We start from the raw sequence: 21516 nt of genomic DNA, 5'->3' as shown, positions 1-21516 counted from the left end.
TTGTAGTCTCATGCACCCTCAGAGAGGGTGCAGAGAGATGAAAGCAGAGAGATACAAGCAGAGATGAAGCAGAGAGATGAAAATTATATTCCGCAACTGTTGCCATCAGAAATGTCAGAACAAGAATTTATTATTGTGGAAATGATTTTGTGGTGAACTTAAATTGATTATACTGGTTGGATATTATTTTTAAAGAGCTCAGAGCTTAAATCAGTTCCTCTCTTTGATTAGACTGTGCATTCACAGACTTTAAAACTCATCCTTTAGAATTTCTTAAAAGCAACAAAGTTAATATTCTTGAAATAACTTTGCAAAGCAGATAGAAGGGATATGTTGAGATCATTTGTTTTGGTGTATGGAAACCTCTCCTATATCATGATTCTGAAGGCTGGCCTGATGGCCTGTGAGCTATTTACACAGTGCACATGTGTGTATACAGTACACGTACAGACTCCCTATGCTCTTTGTCTTCCACCTCTCAAAAGTCCTCTTCAGCATTGAGGCTGCCTCTGCATTTGCCTATTTCCTGCTCCATGTGCTATTTCTCTGTATCTGGCCCAGTTTCTTTCCTCTCAGTTTATAATAACCATCCCACCCACTAAGGATACAGAAGGACAGCCTCCCCCCTCTTAAAATGTTACTACTGCTCTTAAAATGGATGGCAATATCTTTGCTGAGGATGTTAAGGATGCATGAAATCAAGTGTAAACTTTCAGTTTGTCAATCTTGTAGTGTGGGAACCTGACCTCTGAGATACAGGCCAGCTCCTATCCTTCCATCTCAAAAAAGTTCCCTTTCTCCAGCTTTTTAAAAAACATACAGTTATTGAGCATCTATTATGTGCCACATGTCTTATGAGCTTCTTTCGCATACCCTGTCTCAATGAATATTCACAGACCGTTGATATTGTCTGTATAATATCACGTATTCTTTTCTTCCTTGCTAACAGAACCTGGATTGTGTTTGCAGAGGAAATAGACCCAGACAAATCTTGCTTTCCCACATTCCCCGGCTGCTAGAGGTGACCATGGGACTAGCTGGCCAATGACATAAGTATACTGAGGGAGAGAGGTGGTTCTGGAACTGCAATACAGAGACGGCTGACATTACCCCACCGTCTTCCTTCTGCATGAAACTCAGATGTGATGGCTGGAGTTGTGGCAACTATCTTGCGATGGTGAAGATGTCAGCCCTAACATTACTGAGGTGCTGAACCAATGTCAGCAACTGTCAACTTCCAGATTTTGTGTTATGTGAGAAAAAACAAACAACCCCTTGTCTGAGCCACTACAGTCAAGTCTTCAGTTGTTTGCAGTGTTGTAATCCTAACTGACTCAGCTCACGAGGATACTGAAGTTGGTTTTAATTGTTGCCTTTTTTCCTTTTCTTCATTTTTACGATATTTTCAGTCCATTTGTTTTTCCTTCCAGCTATTTCTCCTGATCCTTTTCCCATCTAGCGTTTCTGCTTGACTTTATTTCCTTTTTGGCTTTTTTCCTCCACTGCTTTTCTTCCTGGAGTGTTAAGGCCTATCTGCTATATGATGAGGTGTGATTCAGTCTAGGAAAAAAGTGATGTGGCTTTGGAATCACTGTGGCCATCCCTACTTACATAACTCTAACCTACACACGCATGCACGCACAGACCCCTTGAAGGTTGTGGGAAGGAAAGAACATAGAGTTTGCCTTTGGTCTTAGGTGTCCTGTAAAGAGTAGTGACTTTTATGCCCTATAAGGGCCTTTGCCTTGTTGCTGCTGGTTGCCTACATCATAATCATTTCCTCATTCTTCCTTCCCCATCCTTCCGCATAACCTTGACAGTTTTCAGTGTACAGGAAAGGCTATTCATGCTTATAGAACATAGACACCCTCCTCACCTCTCTGCCACAAATCACCAGGAATCACCTGAAACTGTTCAAAGGATCATCCTAATTCCATTCCTCCTTGCCTGTGAACGGTCAATTCCCATCTGTTCATGCACACAGTTCAGCTTTTCCAGTAGTGTCCTTAATATATTAATCATAATCATGTTAAAGATACTTTGCGGTATTGCAGCATCTCTAAGCAGTTCTGTTGCTTCCTTTGTCTCTCAACAATGCGTCTCATAGAAATAGAGAACAGATTGGTTGCCAGAGGCTGGGGGTGGAGGAGCGGGGGAAGTAGGTGAAGGTGGTTAAAAGGTACACACTTCCAATTCTAAGACTAATAAGGTCTGAGGATGTGATGTACAGCACGTGAGTACAGTTAACAGTACTCTATTTTATATTTGAAAGTTGCTAAGAGAGTAAATCTTAAAAGTTCTCATCATAAGAAAAAATCTGTGACAAGACTAAGCTATGTGGCAATCATTTCATAATCCATACATTACCAAATGATTGCATTGCATACTTTCTATTTATACGATGTTATATGTCAATTACATCTCAATAAAACTGGGGGAAACACAATTTTAAAAAACAATGGGCTTCTTTTTTCCCTTTGCTTTTTTGTGTCTCTTTATTTTTCAGGGACTGGCAGGCATTATGCTTGAAGAACAGTAGAGACTGAGATCAACGATTTTCACTCCCAGAAACGGGCATGCCTCTTCTTCTGTCTGGCCAGTAGTGTGGGGAAACTGAGTCAATCTGCTCAGCAGCTCAGCTGGGTTTATTTTCATTACCGCTCTCATTACCTTCAGTGCACTACAGACTTCAAATGCCTCTCATGGTATGCTGTCTACATTTTGCTTAGTGAAGGGCCTTGAATTCTAGAATAATTTTGTCTGTGTTTCTGCTCCGCCTTCAGACTTCAGCTGTGCCTGCTTGCTGACACCACCAAGGGCTCTCCTTTCCTGTGCTTGTTCCTCCTCCAGTAGTAGAAAATTGGTGCTTGTTGCTTGGTGCCAGGCTCCTGACGGGAGCAGGAGGGGCTTCTCAGGTCTCCTGGACCAGCCTCAGTTTTAGGCAAGGACTGTGCCCTTAACCTTAAAGGTACGGCCTCTCCGTATCCTGCTCGTCCACCTCCCCACAGCCCGCAGGGCCACAGACAGTGTGACTGGTGGGGCAAGAGACATGTTTCTGTCCCTGCGGCAGCAGGAGCAGACCCCTGCTTTGTATCGGTGCAAGATCTGGGCGCCAAGAGGTTTCCCTGCCCCTCCTCCAGGGCGGATGGGTTTTGCCTCTATTCTTCCTCCAGGAGCAATGGATTTTCTTCTGGTTCCTTTGGTGGGGGGCTGCAGGTCAGGCAGGAAGGAGGCTTTTACACCCCTCATCCAAAGTCAGAGGGGCGTCCTTTCTACCTCTCTCCCAGAAGCTCTGAGGGTAAGATGTTCGTACTGCATTTCCCCCAGTAGCTTAAGACTGCATCAGATGACAGAAAGGTCGACCGTGATTTTTGCCTGTTCTCCAATGACATCTTAACATCTCCTACACACCTGGGCCACTGAGGGGTGCTCTCTGTCTTGCTCTGCCCTCAATCTTTGTGAACACCTGTGAGAGGCCCAAGGAGAAGAGGTGGAGAGTAAGAACCCCCCTTGTGTCTGTAGCCTGCCCTTAAACTACACTGGTACATCAGCGCATACTAGGTCTTTAGGAATTTGCTAAAATGTTAGCTCGTTTCTTCTTACTTCTTTGGCAGTGACCTCTTCTCTCTGTGCCTTGCCAAAAGCAAAACAGGCTGTGCGTCTCATTTCTCCTGGGAGAATCTTGTCCCTTTTTTTGAGCTCCATTTCTTTGGTTGCCTTGAGACCTCAGCTCTCTGATGAGCTTAAGAAAAGTTATAATTTTATAGATCATCCCGATTTTTCTCACTGTTAGCATGGGAGCAATGTACTCTTGTGGTTTTCTACATCCTAAGTAGAAGCAGAACTTTGAGGAATTATATCAGTTTTAAGTTTAAAATGTGTCCCAAATCTGACCACCTCTCACCATCTTTACTGTTTCCACTCTGGTCTCTCTATCATCAGCCCTCACTCATATTATTACAAAAGGCCTTCTAACCAGAACCCCTGCTTTTGCCCTTACTTTGCATACAGTCTTTTCTCAATGTGTCATCCAAGGTGATCTTTTTAAGCCTTAAATCAGATCATGGCACTTCTTTGCTCAAATGTCTCCAAAGGCTCTGTACTTAAAATAAAAATCAAAGTCCTTGAAATGACCTCCAAGGCCTTGCATGAGCTGTCCTCATTTCCTACTGCCCTCTCCCTTGCTCGTTCTGCTCCAGTCACTTTGGCCTGCTTGCTGTGCCTTGAACATGTCAGGCATGTATTACCCTGAATGCTTTGCAATGGCTGTTCCCTCTCCCTGAATCTCTCTTCCCCAGCTATCTGCATGATCATCCCCTTGTCTCCTTCAAGTCTCTGATTAAATGACTTCCTTGACAAAACTATTTCAATTGCTGCCCCTCCCCTCCCTATAAGGCTAATCTTGCTAACCCTGACCTCCTTCTTATTCCATATCACACTGACCACCTTCTAACATGCTATGCAATTTACTTATTACCTTCTTGTTTCTTTTCTTTCTCTGACAGTTTGTAAACTCCGAAAGTAGGAAGAATTTTTATCTTTTTGCTTTCTGACACATCCTAGGTGGCTAAGGCCATGCCCAGAAGGTCGTAGTTGCTTATATAAATATTTGTTGAATAAGTGACTTCATGGCAGCAGCATATCATGGATTGAAATGGTGAAGGAGCTCTGCACACCCACCACTGTCGCAGCTGACGAGTAATGTTGAGGCTGTGAGCCATAAGATCTGGAACACAGCACAGCATGCAAAAGGTAGAACGTACCCGCACAAGGCACACCATTCATTTGCAAGCACTCATACACAATACATATGAAACACACTGGAGTGGGTGCTGGTGCTGATGGGAGATAAAAGGGAAGACAAAAGAAAGAAAAATGGAAAGAAGGAAAGAAAAGAATTGAAGGGATTTCCCAAGGACAAATGATAAAAATGCATCATGAAATGAGGAATGTGGAATGTGAATTAATTCGACACTAGGTATGTGAGGTTAAAAAAAAAAAATGCATTTCAGCACTTTTACTAACTCAAATTGTTCTTCCCTTCCATGAATCAGAACAGAAAGGGTTTATGTACTGTAAATGTTTATGTGCCCAACACGGGAGCACCCAAATACATAAAACAGTTAATAACAAATATAAAATAATTGATAATAATACAATAATATATATATCTGTAAAACTATAAAGCACTTATGAAGGCAATTAGATAAAATCAGAGAGGGAGACAAACCATAAGGGACTCTTAACTCTAGGAAACAAACTGAGGGTTGCCGGAGGGGAGGTGGGTGGGGCGATGGGGTAACTGGGCGATGGGCATTAAGGAGGGCACTTGATGTGATGAGCACTGGATGTTACGTGCAACTGATGAATCACTAAATTCTACCTCTGAAACTAATAATACACAATATGTTAACTACATTGAATTTAAATTAAAATTTTTAAAAAGAAAAAGTAATAAGTAAAAAGAGGTTCAGGATACTTGTGATGTTTGGCGCCGCTGAAAAATCTGCAAATACAGTTAAGCATGTATTTCCAATACTATAATTGCCATTAGTAAAAGTTGAAATCAAGTTGTAAAAAAAAAAAAGATCCCTTTTACAGTTGCCCCAAAACAATAACATATCTACGCATGAACTTAACCGAAGAGGTGAAAGGCCTGTACTCCACAAACTATGACACACTGATGAAAGAAATTCAAGATGATGCAAAGAAATGGAAAGACATTCCATGCTCCTGGATTGGAAGAACAAATATTGTTAAAATGTCTAGACTACCCAAGGCAGTCTACACATTTAATGCAATCTCTATCAAAATATCAACAGTATATTTTTCACAGAATAGAACAAACAATCTTAAAACTGGTATGGAACCACGAAAGACCTTGAATAGCCAAAGCAACCTTGAAAAAGAAAATCAAAACTGGAGGTATCACAATTCCAGATTTCAAGTTATATTACAAAGCGGCAGTAATTAAAACAGTATGGTGCCTGGTTAACAATAGACACACCAATGGATAGAATAGAAAACCCAGAAATAAATTCACAATTTTATGGTCAATTAATCTTCAACAAAGGAGGAATTAGTATACAATGGAAAAAAGACACTCTCTTCAACAAATGGTGTTGGGAAAACCTGACAGTCACATGCAAAAGAAAATGGACCACTTTCTTTTGCCATACACAAAAATAAACTCAAAATGGATTAAAGACTTAAATGTGAGTCCTGAAACCATAAAAATCCTAGAAGAGAGCACAGAGTATAATCTCTCTGACTTTGGCCATAGCAACAGTTTTCTAGATATGTCTCCTGAAGCAAGAGAAACAAAAGCAAAAATAAACTGTTGGGACTACGTCAACATAAAAAGCTTCTGCACAGAGGAAGCAATCAACAAAACTAAAAGACAACTATGGAATGGAAGAAGATATTTGCAAATGACATATCTGATAAAGGATTAGTATCCAAAATACAGAAAGAACTGATACAACTCAATACCCAAAAAACAAATAATCCAATTTAAAAATTGGCAGAAGATAAGAACAGGCATTTCACCAAAAAGGACATCCAGATGGCCAATAGACACATGAAAAGATGCTTAACATCCCTCATCATCAGGGAAATGCACATCAAAACCACAATGAGATGCCACCACACACCAGTCCGAATGGCTAGACAAAAAACACAAGAAACAACAGATATTGGCAAGAATGTGGAGAAAAAGGAACCCTCTTGTGTTATTGGTGGGAATGCAAACTGGTGTAGCCATTGTGGAAAACAATATGGAGGTTCCTCAAAAAGTTAAAAATAGAATTACCCTACAATTCAGTAATTGCACTACTGGATATTTACCCAAAAAATACAAAAACACTAATTCAAAAGATATAAGCTCCCCTATATTTATTGTAGCATTATTTATAATAGCCAAACTATGGAAGCCATCTAAATGTCCATCGATAGATGAATGGTTAAAGAAGATGTGGCACATACACACAATGGAATATTACTCAGCCATAAAAAAGAACAAAATCTTGCCATTTGCAACAATACAATGGTTCTACAGGGTATAATGCTGAGTGAAATAAGTCGGTCAGAGAAGGACAAATACCATAGATTTTCACTCATATGTGGCATTTAAGAAACAAAACAAATAAGCAAAGGGGGGGGGGAAGAGAGAGAAAAATCCAGAAACAGACTCTTAACTATAGAGAACAAACTCATGGTTACCAGAGGGGAGGTGGGTGGGAGGATGGGGGAAATAGGTGATAGGGATTAAGGAGGGCACTTAACACAATGAAAAAAAAAAGAATGAAAAAAAATGCACCTTAGCACTTGTACTAACTGAAACTGTTCTTCCCCTCCATGAATCAGAACAGAGAGTGATTATTTACTGTGATTTCACTGCTCAGTTAGGGAAACTGTAGTTCAGGTGAATAAATGATGCAGGAGTTAAGACCAAGAAGATCTAAGACCGCAGCGCTCGGTGTCTCTGTAAGTTGTGTGACGTCACTCGTCTATAAGTGACCCACAGCCCGGAGACGTAGCTGTCAGCCAGCTCTGCAATTTATGTCTTCAAGTTCTTGTCCCAAGACTGATAGATTTCCTGTCCCTAGCATTAACTGTTTCTCCCCCTCTCCTATCTTTTACCAAAATGTTTTCCAAGACAAAATTCTCCTTTAACTATGTGTTGTTGTTGTTGTTGTTAAGAACAATAATGTGCTTTTTGATTTTATGAAGTTACCTATCTACATACAAAAATAAACAACTGAGTAAAAGAAATCCTAAAGTAAAGAGGTCAGTTGTAAGCAACATCAAATGGAGGGGCTCAGTCCCATATGGCTCATACATTCTGGAATTTTCCTAGGCCAGAGGAGCATCACGCTTCTCTGAACAGGAGACACATATGCATTTATTATGAAACTCTCCTATTCTGACCGGCACAGGACCAACATTTTGTTCCTACTAAACCGAGCAAGTCCTTACTTTGTCCAGCTCTTTGATGTCTGTGTTTTACATGATTTTTTTTATACCCCAAACTCTGAAAGAAATTACCTACCACCTTCCATGAAGAGGTGTATCCGGAGAAAGGGTGAAGGGGGTAAGGCAATGGCAGCGTGGCCAGGGCCTGGGGCTGTGCAGCCCATGGGAGCCTCATTCCAGGCGTGTCTGGGGACTGGCAGATGTCTGTGCTCTGAAACAGAAACCACCAGAAAAGTCACTGGTGAGCTGCACTGATCGGTTGAGAAACAGGTTAGGACAGAATCCAAGGACATCGCGAGTGAAGCTGGCGAAAGGAAATGCAGCTCGTTGGAAGAGAATGGGTTGACAACTCTCCAGCATTTCTTCTCCCTCACGTGCTGCTTACAAAGCAAGTTTTCCCGGGGTTTTCAGGATAAATGGGCCAGAGACATATGGATTCTATTTTCCCAGAAACTCAGATGTCTTCCACAATGAAGTGGAAAACTGCTCAGAAAATACACACCAGAGGTTACCCCAGGTCTTCAAACCTTCTAAACATATTTTACACTGTTTTGCTGATTTTTAAAAACTAAGTCAATCTCTAGACATGAATTAGTTCTTAACTCGAATAATGAATAATAGTAAATGGTCATTTTTCACCTCTCCCAGGGCCTGGCGAAGACCTGGGCACCCGCAGCCTGGGGAGAATTTCTGGAACTGTAGGCTGTTGCTGGCTCCTTCCTCCTCCTGCTCTCAGACCCCTCAATCCCCTCTTCTGTTCTCCAGTAGGGTGTGACGTGTGCAGCTGACAACAGAGGGAGAATTCCTGGGGAGAGCAGGTGAGAGCTCATTCATTCATTCAAAATGGCTTCACGTGCATCCATGTATGCATCCAGCAAATGTTTATTGTTGCTAAGCACTGCTCAGGTCGGCCATGTGACACAGACTGCATCAGCCTGCTGCAGCTGCTGTAACAAAAGCGCCACAGACTGGGTGGCTGAAATTACTGAGATGTGCTGCCTCCCAGCTCTGGATGCTGGAAGCCTGAAGTCCAGGTACTGGCAGGGCTGGCTGCTTCTGTGGGCTGTGTTCCATGTGTCTCTCAGTTTCTCGAGCTGTTTCTGGCGATCTTGTGGTTCCCTACCCTGCCCTCTGCCTACATCCTCATGTGATGTGAGGCATGTCTGTCTCCAAATTTCCCTTTTCTGAAGGACTCCAGTTGTATTGGAAAAGGTTCTCAGTGATGGCTGCATTTTAACTTGATTACCCCTGTAAAGACCCTATCTGCAACCAAGGTCCCATTCCACAGTACTTAAAGAAATGAATTTGGGAGAGGGCACAAAATGTAACTCATCATGTGGACTGAACCCTCTCCGACCTGCTGCTTCGGCCCCTTGTATGGGTCCCTTGTAGCTACAGACGTGTGGCATCTTCACAGAGCCATGCTCCCTTCAACCTGGGGTCCAAGCATGCCCAGTCTTGCTCCAGGAAGTAGGAAATCTGCCTAGGAGGTGCATTTGGACCTAGAGCTCCCTGCAGGAGCTTCCTTAAAAGAACATGAGAAAGAACCTGCATCCCCATTTAATCCAGAAAGCGAATGGGTTGCATGGATTCCTTTTCTGAGACAGAAGACAGAAGCGCGCGGCGGTATTGCCTCAATGCCCTAAGCTAGCATCATTTATTTTTTGCATTATGTAAAATATACTTTGAATATAATTATTTTTTTTCTTGTTTTGGGGGGTGAGGGGAGGGACAGAGGGAGAGAGAGAAAGAAAATCTTAAGTAGGCTCCATGCCTACTGCAGAGCCTGACATGGGCCTCGAACTCACAACCCTGAGATTGAGACCTGAACTGAAATCAAGAGTCACACACTTAACCGACTGAGCCAGCCAGGTGCCCCTCTCTTTTTCTTTAACCAATGAATCATTACGATTTTGTCTGGGGGAGTAAAGGAGAATTTCACAATATTATATAGCAATGTGTTACCTAACAGAAAGAAAACCACTCTAAAATATTATTTTCAGATTTCTTCAGTCAGCATTAAACATTTGCATTATACTCATAGAATTAGGGAATTTTAAGGCTAAACACGTCTTTGGGAACCAACTCATTTAACTAAGGAAGCTTTACATTTAGCTAAAAAGAGAAGGTTAATTTGAGGGGACAGTTCAGCTAATATTCACCATGTGCCAGGCACGGGCTAAACACTCTCCGTGGAATATTATCTGGTTTTCCCGCGTGGCTAGGAAGTGTTGGAGCTGAGATGGGAACAGAGGGACCATGACTCCAGAGGCAAACTCTTAACCACTACACAGTTGTTGCTTAGTGGCAGACCTGGCGTTGGCAGCCAGGCCTCCTGAACCCGATCCAGTGGTTTTCCACTGTCCCAGCCCACTTTCCACCTTGCCTTACTCCATGCACACCATGCGCACAACTGCTGGAACAATTTCTGAGAAGTACGACTGCCATCATAACATTCTGCACACACGCCTTCGATCTCTTGCTACCGAGAGGCGGCACACGTTCCTCACCTGATACACGGAAGGCCTGGGACAAAAATTTTTAGTCTCGTTTTTTAGACTTCCTTTGTGTGCATTCCTGGACTCTTCAGCCAAACTTGGCTCTAAGCTCTTCTCTAAAAGAGGCCTGTTTGTTCTGCCCTTGCCCAAACTGTTTTCTGTGCCTTGACTACCCTCCCCAACTTTGCTTTAGGATAGTCTAAATCTTTCCTCTCCGTGCACTTTTTCTTGTTCTAACAGTTGTAATTTTCAGTGCCAGATATTTTCAATATCCATTTCCCCTTTTCTTCTTTTAGAAATAGAACCTCTGAGGTTTAGCTAGGCACATGGCTCCCTGGAAAGAAGACAGTCCCCAGCTTCCCTTATAACTCGGTGTGGCCATGTGATTAGTTCCGGACAAGGGTCTGTGAGCAGAAGCAGGGGGTGCAATGATGGGTCACACCTAGAGGACCCAGGTTCTCCCTTCTCCCTCTTTCGCTTCCTACTGCAGGAAATGCAGACCCAGTGGATGTGTGGGGAGTGATACCATCTCCAACCATGGAGATAAAGGCAACACTTTCAGTGACGGCAGAGCCAAGATCTAGAAGGATTCTGGTCCCCAACACAATGGACCTGTTGCATCAATGGCCTATGCCCAGACCATTATGTGAAAGAGAGAAATATTTCCACCTTGTTTAAAACACTGTTTGGTCTTGGTAATTTTTAGTTCTCTTTGTTGCAGCAGCCTACCTGAATCCTTGGGAATGCATTCTTGCTTCTTTGACCACCTGTGGTCCTTTGTGTTTTTCCCAAAGCATTTCTTCAATTTACCACATAACAGAGAAAATCTTGAATTTTTTATTAAGTTTTTATTTTAATTCCAGTTAGTTAACCTACAGTGTTATATAAGTTTCGGGTGTGCAATATAGTGATTCAACAGTTCCACACAGCAAGTGCGCTCCTTAACCCCCAACGCCTGCTTCACCCGTCCCCCCCCCTCCCCTCTAGTAACCATCAGATTGTTCTCTACAGTTCAAGGTCTGTGTCTTGGCTTGTCGCTCTTTTTGTTCCCTTTGCTCATTTGTTTTGTTTCTTAAATTCCACATATGAGTGAAATCATATAGAAAACGTGGGATTTTAAGTTAGATAATGCTGTCTTTGAATTACTGCTCCCCCACTTACCAGCTGGGGAAGCTGACTTAGCCTCTCTGAGCTTCGGAGTCCTAACCTGAAAACACTGGTGCTAATGCTACGTGGAGTAACTTTCCACTACTCTGAGCTGCCTCTCTAGCATGATTTTCCTCAGCCTGTGGGGACCCTGTGAGTCACTCTTCTCCACTATAGGAAAATACCAACCACAGAAACCAAAACGTTCACATCTGCTCCTCAGGCACCCTCTCCCACGATGTGAGCTGGAAATGCTGACACACTCTCCAGCTCTCCCTGTGCTACAATCTGGGCAGACATCGCCCCTCTGTTTGTCAATGCAAGGCTATGATTCACCCTTCCTCTATCCAACTCCTTGCATAAAGAAATTATTATAATTCCAGCTTAACAGCTCATTCTCCATACACCCGTCGATGCTTGCTGTTCCAACTCACGGAGGGTCGTATGGATCGAGCTTCTTTGTCAGATCAGCGGGGTCCTACAAGGACCACACTCCTCCATGGCCTGCCTCGCCAGCCTAACCTTGCCTCTGCCCAGTGTCCGCTTGCTCTGGTTTTCAACAGCACAATCATGATAAAGCTCTCCTTGACATTCTTATCCTGTCCCGTTTATAGAAGGCTCATCACTTAGGGATTTTCATTCCCAACACAGAATGGGATAACTCAGGGGCTGTGCCCTGCAGAAAGCTCATCTCGCTCCATATATGTATCCTCAGCCGTGTCACGACTAGGGGTGCCTCACCACAATCTTTCTCTGCAGTCTCGCATGTGGCTAGCGGTTTGCAGATGTTTTCCATCAAGCATCTCCATCCGTAAATAACGCTGGGCATGCATCTCCCAACATACACATATTTAGTATGTAATAATATATGTACTACTATGCCAACATCAAATAAATAAGACACCTATGAAGATAGATATGAAAGAGCATAAGAAATACCTAAGCGGCAGTTCAAATATTTCCCATCCACATACCCAAGGATCATCTTGCACATCTCTGAGCTGCATATCCCCCTCTCTGGAAACGTCTGAGCTACACACGCTAAGTTTCCTCACCGGCATGCAAGCTCTGTATGAGGACGGAGATTCTGTCATGTCTTTGCTCCTGCATCCCAGGGTTTCTGCATCCCTGCGTCTGTCTCACGGGACACACTGTGTGTAAATATCAGTGAGTGAGTCCCAAACTTTTATTTGCCACATGACTCCTCACCTCTGTCTACCAGCTTTACCTGTCTCTCCTGAGATATTTGAACCTGAACACACGCCAGGCTGAGCTCTCTGTCTTCCTACCCTGCAACACGTTTCCCCACTCCCAAAGCAACTTCATTTGCTCTTCTCTGCCTACTTCACACCTGCCCTCCTGTGGCTAAACTGGCTGAAGTTAAACACACAACCAGACTGCCTGATCACACTTTAAATTAAGCACCATGTTATTCAGCCATGAGAAAGAGGGAAATGCCGCCATTTGCAACAACATGGATGGATCTTGAGGGCATTGTGTTAAGTGAGATAAGTCAGAGAAATACAAATGCTGTATGGTCTCACTTATATGTGGAATCTTAAAGAGCCAAGCTCATGGAAACAGTGTGGAGCTCCGGAGAGCTGTTGGTGGTGAGAATATGATGAGTACTGGGTGTTAGATGCAACTGATGAATTACATCTGAAACTAATAATATAGTATATGTTGGCTAATTGAATTTAAATTTTAAAAAATTAAAAAAACACTTTTCAATATCTTCTGGTTCTTAAATTTGCACTCTCTGCAATTTGTGGAAGATGATCAGAAGTGGAAAAAGAATAGGAAGGTATATAGTACCATGTGAATGTGGAATAACAATCTTTTTTTTTTTTAAGGAAACCAGAATGTATCTAGTTGAAGCTGCCCTTCCCCATAGTTGTCTCATTACATTATCCTTAATTTATTGTTGATGCTGACAATGTTTTTGGAGCTAATTTGGAACTACCAATTTGCAAGTCACATAATAAAATATTTCATTAAAAAAAGAAAAGAAAAGAAACAGAGAGTAGGATGGTGGTTGCCAGTGCTGGGGGCGGGGGAGATGGGGAGATGTCCATCAAAGAGGGCAAACTTCCAGTTATAAGATGAGTAAGTTCTGGCGATCTATTGTACAGCTTGGTGACTGTAGTTAACAATTCTGTTATATACTTGAAAGTGGCTAAGAGAGTAGCTCTTAGAGGCTCTCATCACAAAAAAAGAAATGGTAATTATATGACATGATGGTGGTGTTAACTAACACTACTGTGATAATCACTTCACAACATGTAAGTGTATCAAATCGACGCATCATACACCTTAAACTTATACAATATCATATGTTAGTTATCTCTCAGTAAAGCTGGATAAAATTTAAGGATAAAGATAAAAATCTCTTAGGTGAGCACTCACCATGGTCTGGCAATCCTATTACATCTGCTATCCAACTTACTCTCTCCTGACCTTGTGGCTTCTCAAATTTCCAACATTCCTCCCACTTCCTCACTCTGAGCTGAATATTTTCCCGAGAACAGAAAAACAGCTGGGAGGACTCCTGGAAGGACCAAGCGCCTGTGCCCCTATGCCCCGCCACTCCTCCTCCTCCAGCAGGTGGGAAGTACCTGTTCCGAAGACCACACCCTCCACTCGTGCACTGTTTCATCCCTCCTGCTTAGGCAAGTCTTCCACTCCCACAGTTCACCCCTCCTTCTCCTGTATTGTTAGCTTTCCTTTCTCTATTGAATAATCGCCATCCGTACACAAATAAGTTGCCGAAATAAAACAAAATAAATCTCCTTGGCCTCCTGTCCCCATCCAGCTCTTACTCCATCTCTCTGTAGCCTTGTAACACAAAGATGCTTGTAAGAGCCACCTATGGTCCTTATGTTCACTTTCTCACTTCCCAGTCTCCTTGTGTTCTGTCACCTCCAACTTTTGCCAAAACAACCCTTGTCAAGGTTGCCAATGACCTCCATCTTGCCGTGTCCAATAGTCAATTCTCAGGTCTTGTCTTAGGAGAATTCTCAGCAGCACTGGGCATGGAAGATCACTCCTTCTTGAAACAATTTCTTCAGTTGGTATTTGGAACACCATCCTCTCAAAGATATCTCACCAACATTTCTTTCTCTTTCATTGGCTGCTCTTCCTTCTCCACTCAACCACTATTATCTTGAGTGAACAAGAATCAATCCCAGGACATCTTCTCTTGGAGTGGTGATCTCATTCAAAGTCATGACATCAAACGCCTTGACGTTTTTATCAATTTATCTCAACCCAAACCTTCCCTATGAGCTCTGGACCTGTGTATCTAGCTGTCTCCCCAAATTTCCTCTTGGATGTTGAATAGGCTTTCCAAGTGAAATATGCCTGAAACTTTTGATTTCCTCTTCAATGGCCTTAAAACCTAATCCTGCCCAACGCTTCTCAACCTCAGTAAAGAGCACTAACATTCACAGATTTCCTCAGGTGAAGAACCTAGGAGTGATTCTTGATTTCCATCAGCAAATCCTGATTTTTCCACCCTCAAACAGAACAAAAGGCTATCTACTTCTCAACACTTTCACTGCTACAACCTGACTTGCCACCTTTTTTTTTTTTTTTTTTTTGCTTAGACAACTGCTTTCATTCTTGTATCTCTGAAATTCATTCTGTACTCCACAACCAGAATGATTTCAATGACAACATCAACAATGGTCACACTGTGTGGCCCCCCTTGCTCAAAGTCATCCCATGGCTTCCCAACACACTTTGAATAAAATCCTTGCTCACCATCATGGTGGAAGCTGTAAGAATCTAGCCCCTGCCTACCCCCTCCTTTATCCCATTAATTAACTTACTGACCTTCAGCTACACTGACCTTCTCCTTGTTTGTCAAACAAGCGTCCCTTGTTTCAGTCACAGCTTCTTTATGCTCATTATTCCCTCTGCCAGAGGGTATCTCTTCCTCTGGGTCTTTTCATAGCTTTCCTGGGTTCTAACACCACCTCTACAGAGAATTGTCCCCTGACTCCTTCATAAAATTAACACTGTGCTCATCTTTTTACCATGCTTTATGCTTTGTCATAAGACTTATTACAATCTGAAATAATACTATCTGTTTACTTACTGACAGTCTCTTTCACCTGGGCTTTCTCTGTTTTGCTCAAAGCTGTATTACCAGTGTCTAGATTCATGCCTGGTACTTAGATTCTTAGTAGTAGAATCTTAGTAGCAGATTCTTAATAAATATTTGTTGTGAACTTATATATTTACCTCAATTGCCCAAAAGACGCTTGGGGGAGTCATTCCAGTCCCTTTCTGCTCAAGCCAGGCCCCCTCTCCTCCTTGACCACAGGTCATTAAGTCCTCTAGAATCTGCAACTTGATCTCTCTCTTTTTTTAAATTCTTTATTTAAATTCAGTGTAGTTAACATATACTGTATTATTAGTTTCCGAGGTAAAATTTAGTGATTCATCAGCTCATATAACACCCAGTGCTCATTACGTCAAGTGCTCCTTTTAATACCCACCCATGTCCCCTCCAGCAACTCTCAGTTTATTTCCTAGAGTTCAGCATCTTTTATGGTTTGCTTCCCTCTCTGGTTTTATCTTGTTTTGTTTTTTTGTTCCCTTCCCCTGTATATTCATCTGTTTTGTTTCTTAAATTCCACATATGAGTGAGATCATATGGTATTTGTCTTTTTCTGATTGACTTATTTTGCTTAGCCTAATACACTCTAGTTCTATCCACATTGTTGCAAATGGCAAGATTTCATTCTTTTTAAAGATGGCTCAGCAATATTTCAGTGTGTGTGTGTGTGTGTGTGTGTGAGAGAGAGAGAGAGAGAGAGACAACTTCTTAATCCATTCATCTGTCAATGGACATCTGGCTTTTCCCATATTTTGGCTATTATGGACATTGCTGCTATAAACACTGGGGTGCGTGTGCCCCTTTGAATCACTATGTTCTTATCCTTTGAATAAATAGTGCAATTGCTAGGTCATAGGGTAGTTCTATTTTTAACTTTTTGGGGAACCTCCATACTGTTTTCCAGAGTGGCTACACCAGTTTGCATTCCTACCAACAGCAAAAGAGGGTTTCTCTTTCTCTGCATCCTTGCCAATATCTGTTGTTCCCTGAGTTGCTTAATTTTAGCCATTCTGACCAGTATGAGGTGGTATCTCATTGTGGTTTTGTTATGTATTTCCCTGATGCTGAGTAATATTGAGCATTTTTCCACTTGTCTTTTAGCCATTTTTTATGTCTTCTTTGGAGAAATGTCTGTTCGTGACTTCTGCCCATTTCTTGACTGGATTATTTGTTTTTTGGGTGTTGAGTTTGATAAGTTTTTTTAATAGATTTTGGATACTAGCCCTTAAAATTGCTAGAACTGATATAAGAAGTCAGCAAAGTCACAATATATAAAATAAATGCACAGAAGTCAGTTGCATTTCTACACACTAACAATGAGGCAGAAGAAAGAGAAATCAAGAAATCGATCCCATTTACAATTGCACCAAAAACCATAAGATACCGAAGAATCAACCTAACCAAAGAGGTAAAGGATCTGTATGTTGAAAACTATAGAACATTTATGAAAGAAATTGAAGATGACACAAAGACATGGAAAAACATTAAATGCTCATGGCTTGAATGATAAATATTGTTAAAATGTCTTTGGTACTCAAAGCAATCTACACGTTCAATGCAATCCCTGTCAAAATATCATTTTTCACAGAGCTGGAATAAAACATCCTAAAATTTGCATGGAACATGAAAAGGCCCCGAATGGCCAAAGGAATGTTGAAAAAGAAAACTGAAACTGGAGGCATCACAATTCCAGACTTCAAGCTCTATTACAAAACTACAATCATCAAGACAGTATGGCGCTGGCACAAAAATAGACGCATAGATCAATGGAACAGAACAGAGAACCCAGAAATGGACCCTCGACTCTATGGTCAACTAATCTTTGACAAAGCTGGAAAGAATATCCAATGGAAAAAAAGACAGTTTCTTCAACAAATGGTGTTGGGAAAATTGGACAGTCACGTGCAGAGGAATGAAACTGGACCACTTTCTTACACCATACACAAAAATAGACTCAAAATGGATGAAAGACCTAAATGTGAGACAGGAATCCATCACAATCCTGGAGGAGAACACAGGCAGCAACCTCTGTGACCTTGGCTGCAGCAACTTCCTGCTAGACACGTCTCCAGAGGAAGGGAAACAAAAACAAAAACGAACTATTGGGACTTCAACAAGATAAAAAGCTTGGGCACAGCAAAGGAAACAGTCGACAAAACTAAAGGACAACTGACAGAATGGGAAAAGATATTTGCAAATGTCTACCTGACATATCTCTCAAATCCCTCCTCTTACCACCCCCAGTCACGGCTGCATGGCTCCGCCATGTTCAGCAGTTCTACTGAAGCAACCTCCGAAGCCCTTCTTCCCAGCTTCCCCCCAGTTCTTTCCCCATAGGGATTCCCGAGAGGTCTTTTTAAAACATAAATCCAGGGGTGTCTGGGTGGCTCAGTCAGTTAAGCGGCTGCCTTTGGCTCAGGTCATGATCCCGAGGTCCTGGGATTGAGCCCTGCATTGGTCTCTCTGCTGAACAGGGAGGTTGCTTATCCTTCTCCCTCTGACCTTCTTGCCCCACTCGCCCTACTCATGTTCTCTCTCTTTCTCTCTCTCTCAAATAAAACAACAAAACAAAACATAAATACAATCATGTCTCTCTTCTGCTTAATAGCCTTCAATAACTCCCATCACCAGAAGGAGGAAGTCGACATTCCTTAGCTGGACATGAGCTGGAGTTGGTTTACATTCCCAACTTTATTTCATGCCACCACCCCTTCCATATGCATCTTATGCTCCTGTTGTACCAAATCTACCTGCAGTTCCCAAACAGGCACATTCTTTTCCTAACACTGTTCCCTTGACTTGAGTACCATCCCTTTTTCTTCACCTAGTTACATGCTACTTATCCTTTGAGATTAAACATACTCTTTGAATGAGTTTCTGATTTCTATAAGCAGACAGGATTTTCCTTCATGCTCTCAAAACACCATACCTATGTAACATTTGTTTCTTTGCTTTCCATGAATGTCTCATTTCGTCAGAAAATAAACTAATTCTTATTGAGCAACTACATAAGCTAGGCACTATTCCAGGGACTAGGGATACAGTTGGGTATAAGACAGACAATGAAAGTAAGTAAAACACACAGTATGGTTAGATTATGGGAAATGCAATGGAATAAAATAATTCCAGGAAGAGGCAAATGGAGGCGGCAATCTCAAATAGGGCAACCAGGGAGGGCATCATTGAAATGACGTCTGAATAAAGCCTTGATGGGGGAGTGAGCCATGTGGACCTCTGGTAGATGAGCATTCCCAGCCCATAGGATAGCAAGTGAGGAGCCATGAACGTGGGAGTGGGCTCGGCCTGCTTTAGAAAAAGCAAGAAGGCCAGTATGCTCACTGCACCATCCCCAAGGGGAAAAAAAGGAGGAGACAGGTCAGAGAGGAACAACAGAGTGCTCCCCAGAGAAAGAGCACTGCTGACATGTGTCTGAAGGGATTCCTCTGTCTGGTATGTGCAGAACAGAGGACAAGGGTAGATACCTGGGGACCAGTCAGGAGGCCTCTGGAACCGTCCAAACAAAAGGCTGTGGTGGCATGGCCCAGGATGGTTGTCTCCACTAGACTGGGAGTGACTTGAGAGCTGGGACTAACTCCCATGTATGCTTTAATCCCCAGCTGCTAGCACAGCGCCCAACACATAACACAGCAGGCACTCAAAGGCATTGAATAAACAAATGAACCAAGTTGTCCAATCAAGAAATTAGAGCTCCTGAAGTCAGCACTGTTTGTTTTCCAGGGCCAGATTTTGCAGGATTTTGTTTCCAGTGGGCAAGCTTTGTTTGCTGTTTTTCCTAATTAAATGGCCCGTAGGCCACATTTTGAAGACAGCGTGGGTGTTTGCATGGGGGCAAAAGCAACCAAAATCTGATTGTGAAATTGTTTTCTAAATTATGTTTGGGCATTTGAAACATGTTTTCTTTAAAAAAATTTTTTAAAAAACCAACCACTATACAATCTCAAGGCAGGCTGCCTCAGGTAATCAAGCACCCCCAGAGCCTCGGTGCATTTTGAATACAGCCAAAACTTGTTCAGAACCTCAGTTAGACCTTTGACTGTTGAAACTCATCTTTCTGGTTCTAATTTAAAGATCAAAAAGGAAAAGGCATTTTAGAAAAGATCCCAAAACAATATTTAGATAAGCTAATTGAGAAGGATTTGTGAATATATGAATTAATTTCTTTAAGAAAGGGAAAGACACAGAGAGATGTTGGGGACCAGGTAGTGAGTAGTGTCTTAAGCTCACTGTAAAACTGGGTGATTATTTGACCTTCCAGAGTTGGAAGACCTCAGTGAGAAAATGTACTGAAAGCGCCCAACACCAAGCTTACCATAAAGTGGCACTCAAGAAATGTTTTTCCCAGCCTGCCTTTTTCCTTTAAAATTCCCCTGGTTCATTTGCCACAGCTCAAATGTACCTTATCCATCAGACCTTTCATGAATGACAAGATCATTTTTCTAGTCTGGTAACAAACGGTGGGGAACATGACTTTTGTGGGCCTCTTCCTTGTATAATACCCCAAATTAAAAACTATTTTTGGTTATAACTTTAAATCAACATTTTAGTCATTTGTTAGTTTAGGCGGAATGTAATCAATTTTCCTAAACGCTAGAATTTTCTGGGTCTTTTTTTTTTCTGCTGTGAGAATAAAATATAAAGGCATTTTTATCCCTGAAAGTCTTTTTTTCTCCTTCTGATTTTAAAAGTAATGAAAACATTTTGCCGGCCTTGAAAAGTATTGTGGGCCCCAGGTGCCGTGCCTAATGGGTGAGTGGTCCAGGGAGAAAAAGTGGCAGGAGCTGGAAGCTGCTTGAGAAAGCAGTCTCCACTCTAGGGGAAGTTTACTTGTCCCCCAGATGGGTTTCCTCAGGTCCCTGACCCTTCAATCCCTTCTCAAGGGCTGGCAAGAGAAGGGACAATATAAGATCTGTCCCTTGAAACTGACGAGAAACAAAGAGGCAGTCTGTGACAGGGTCGGCATACGTTAGCTAATGTGAACCAGAGCACCGGCTCCGTCTAACAAGGAAATTAACTATTCCCAGGCACGCATGCGCAGGCCCGCTGGAAGTCGTGCCCCCAGGCCAGGAGTAATGAATGCCAAGCAGCCCCTCCAGAGTGGCCAGGAAACCACCCACCCTCAGCCCCAATTCAGGGGGCTCCAGGTCACTGCTCAGGAGGGCCAAGGCAGAGAATGGCAAACAAAACTGAAAGACCCAGCCTGCTTTTGGGGACAGGTGATTCCTGGCGCACTGGGGAGTGTTGAAAAGAGATTAATTGACAGGGGTGGGAGGGTGGGGGGGCCCTCTACCCACTTTGCCTGCAAGTCTGGGCTACTCTCGACATCTCCTGGGAATGTCATCAATTAGTGCTTCGGTGGAGAGACAGTTTGCTCAGAAGGTTCCGGCACTGAGCTAGCCATAGTAACCATCCCAAAGGTCTCCGCAGGTCTCTTATTACCCTGAAGGATGAGCCCTGGTGACCCACTAACATTCTTCTTAACTAGGCTTTTTTCCCAGTGTCCAGCAGATGGAACAGTGAAGAAATAACGAAACTAGGTTGTTCTAATAACTCATCTTGTCTTTTAATTTCAGCTTCTTTGTTTTATTATCAGTTTATTAATAGCAGGTCCAACACAGTATTTATTCATTCATTCAACAAATGTTCACTGAGGACGGACTTCAAACCAGGTACTATTCTAGGCACTTAAAATAATGGTAGCAAACAAAATAAAGACTCCTACCCTCCTGGAGCTGGTGTTTTAGAGGGGGAAACAGA

General features: G+C 42.5%; 1 protein-coding gene across 3 annotated transcripts in view; it reads right to left on the bottom strand.

Annotated features, from left to right (window-relative positions):
* Nucleotides 1-21516, bottom strand: part of LNX1 (ligand of numb-protein X 1) — a 383575-nt gene that overhangs the window by 193726 nt on the left and 168333 nt on the right. For 2 of the 3 annotated variants that reach the window (XM_034671796.1, XM_034671797.1), the window contains exon 3: nucleotides 8051-8185. The exons of the other annotated variant lie outside the window; for it this stretch is intronic. The gene's annotated coding sequence lies outside the window, so the exon portion shown is untranslated. The remainder of the gene's footprint in view (nucleotides 1-8050; nucleotides 8186-21516) is intronic. 3 annotated transcript variants of the gene reach the window in all.

The sequence above is a fragment of the Ailuropoda melanoleuca genome, chromosome 11, assembly GCF_002007445.2.
Source record: "Ailuropoda melanoleuca isolate Jingjing chromosome 11, ASM200744v2, whole genome shotgun sequence".
NCBI classification, from domain to species: Eukaryota; Metazoa; Chordata; class Mammalia; order Carnivora; family Ursidae; genus Ailuropoda; species Ailuropoda melanoleuca.
The sequence above is the reverse complement of the archived record's forward strand: the minus strand, read 5'-3'. Positions and strand labels throughout refer to the sequence as shown.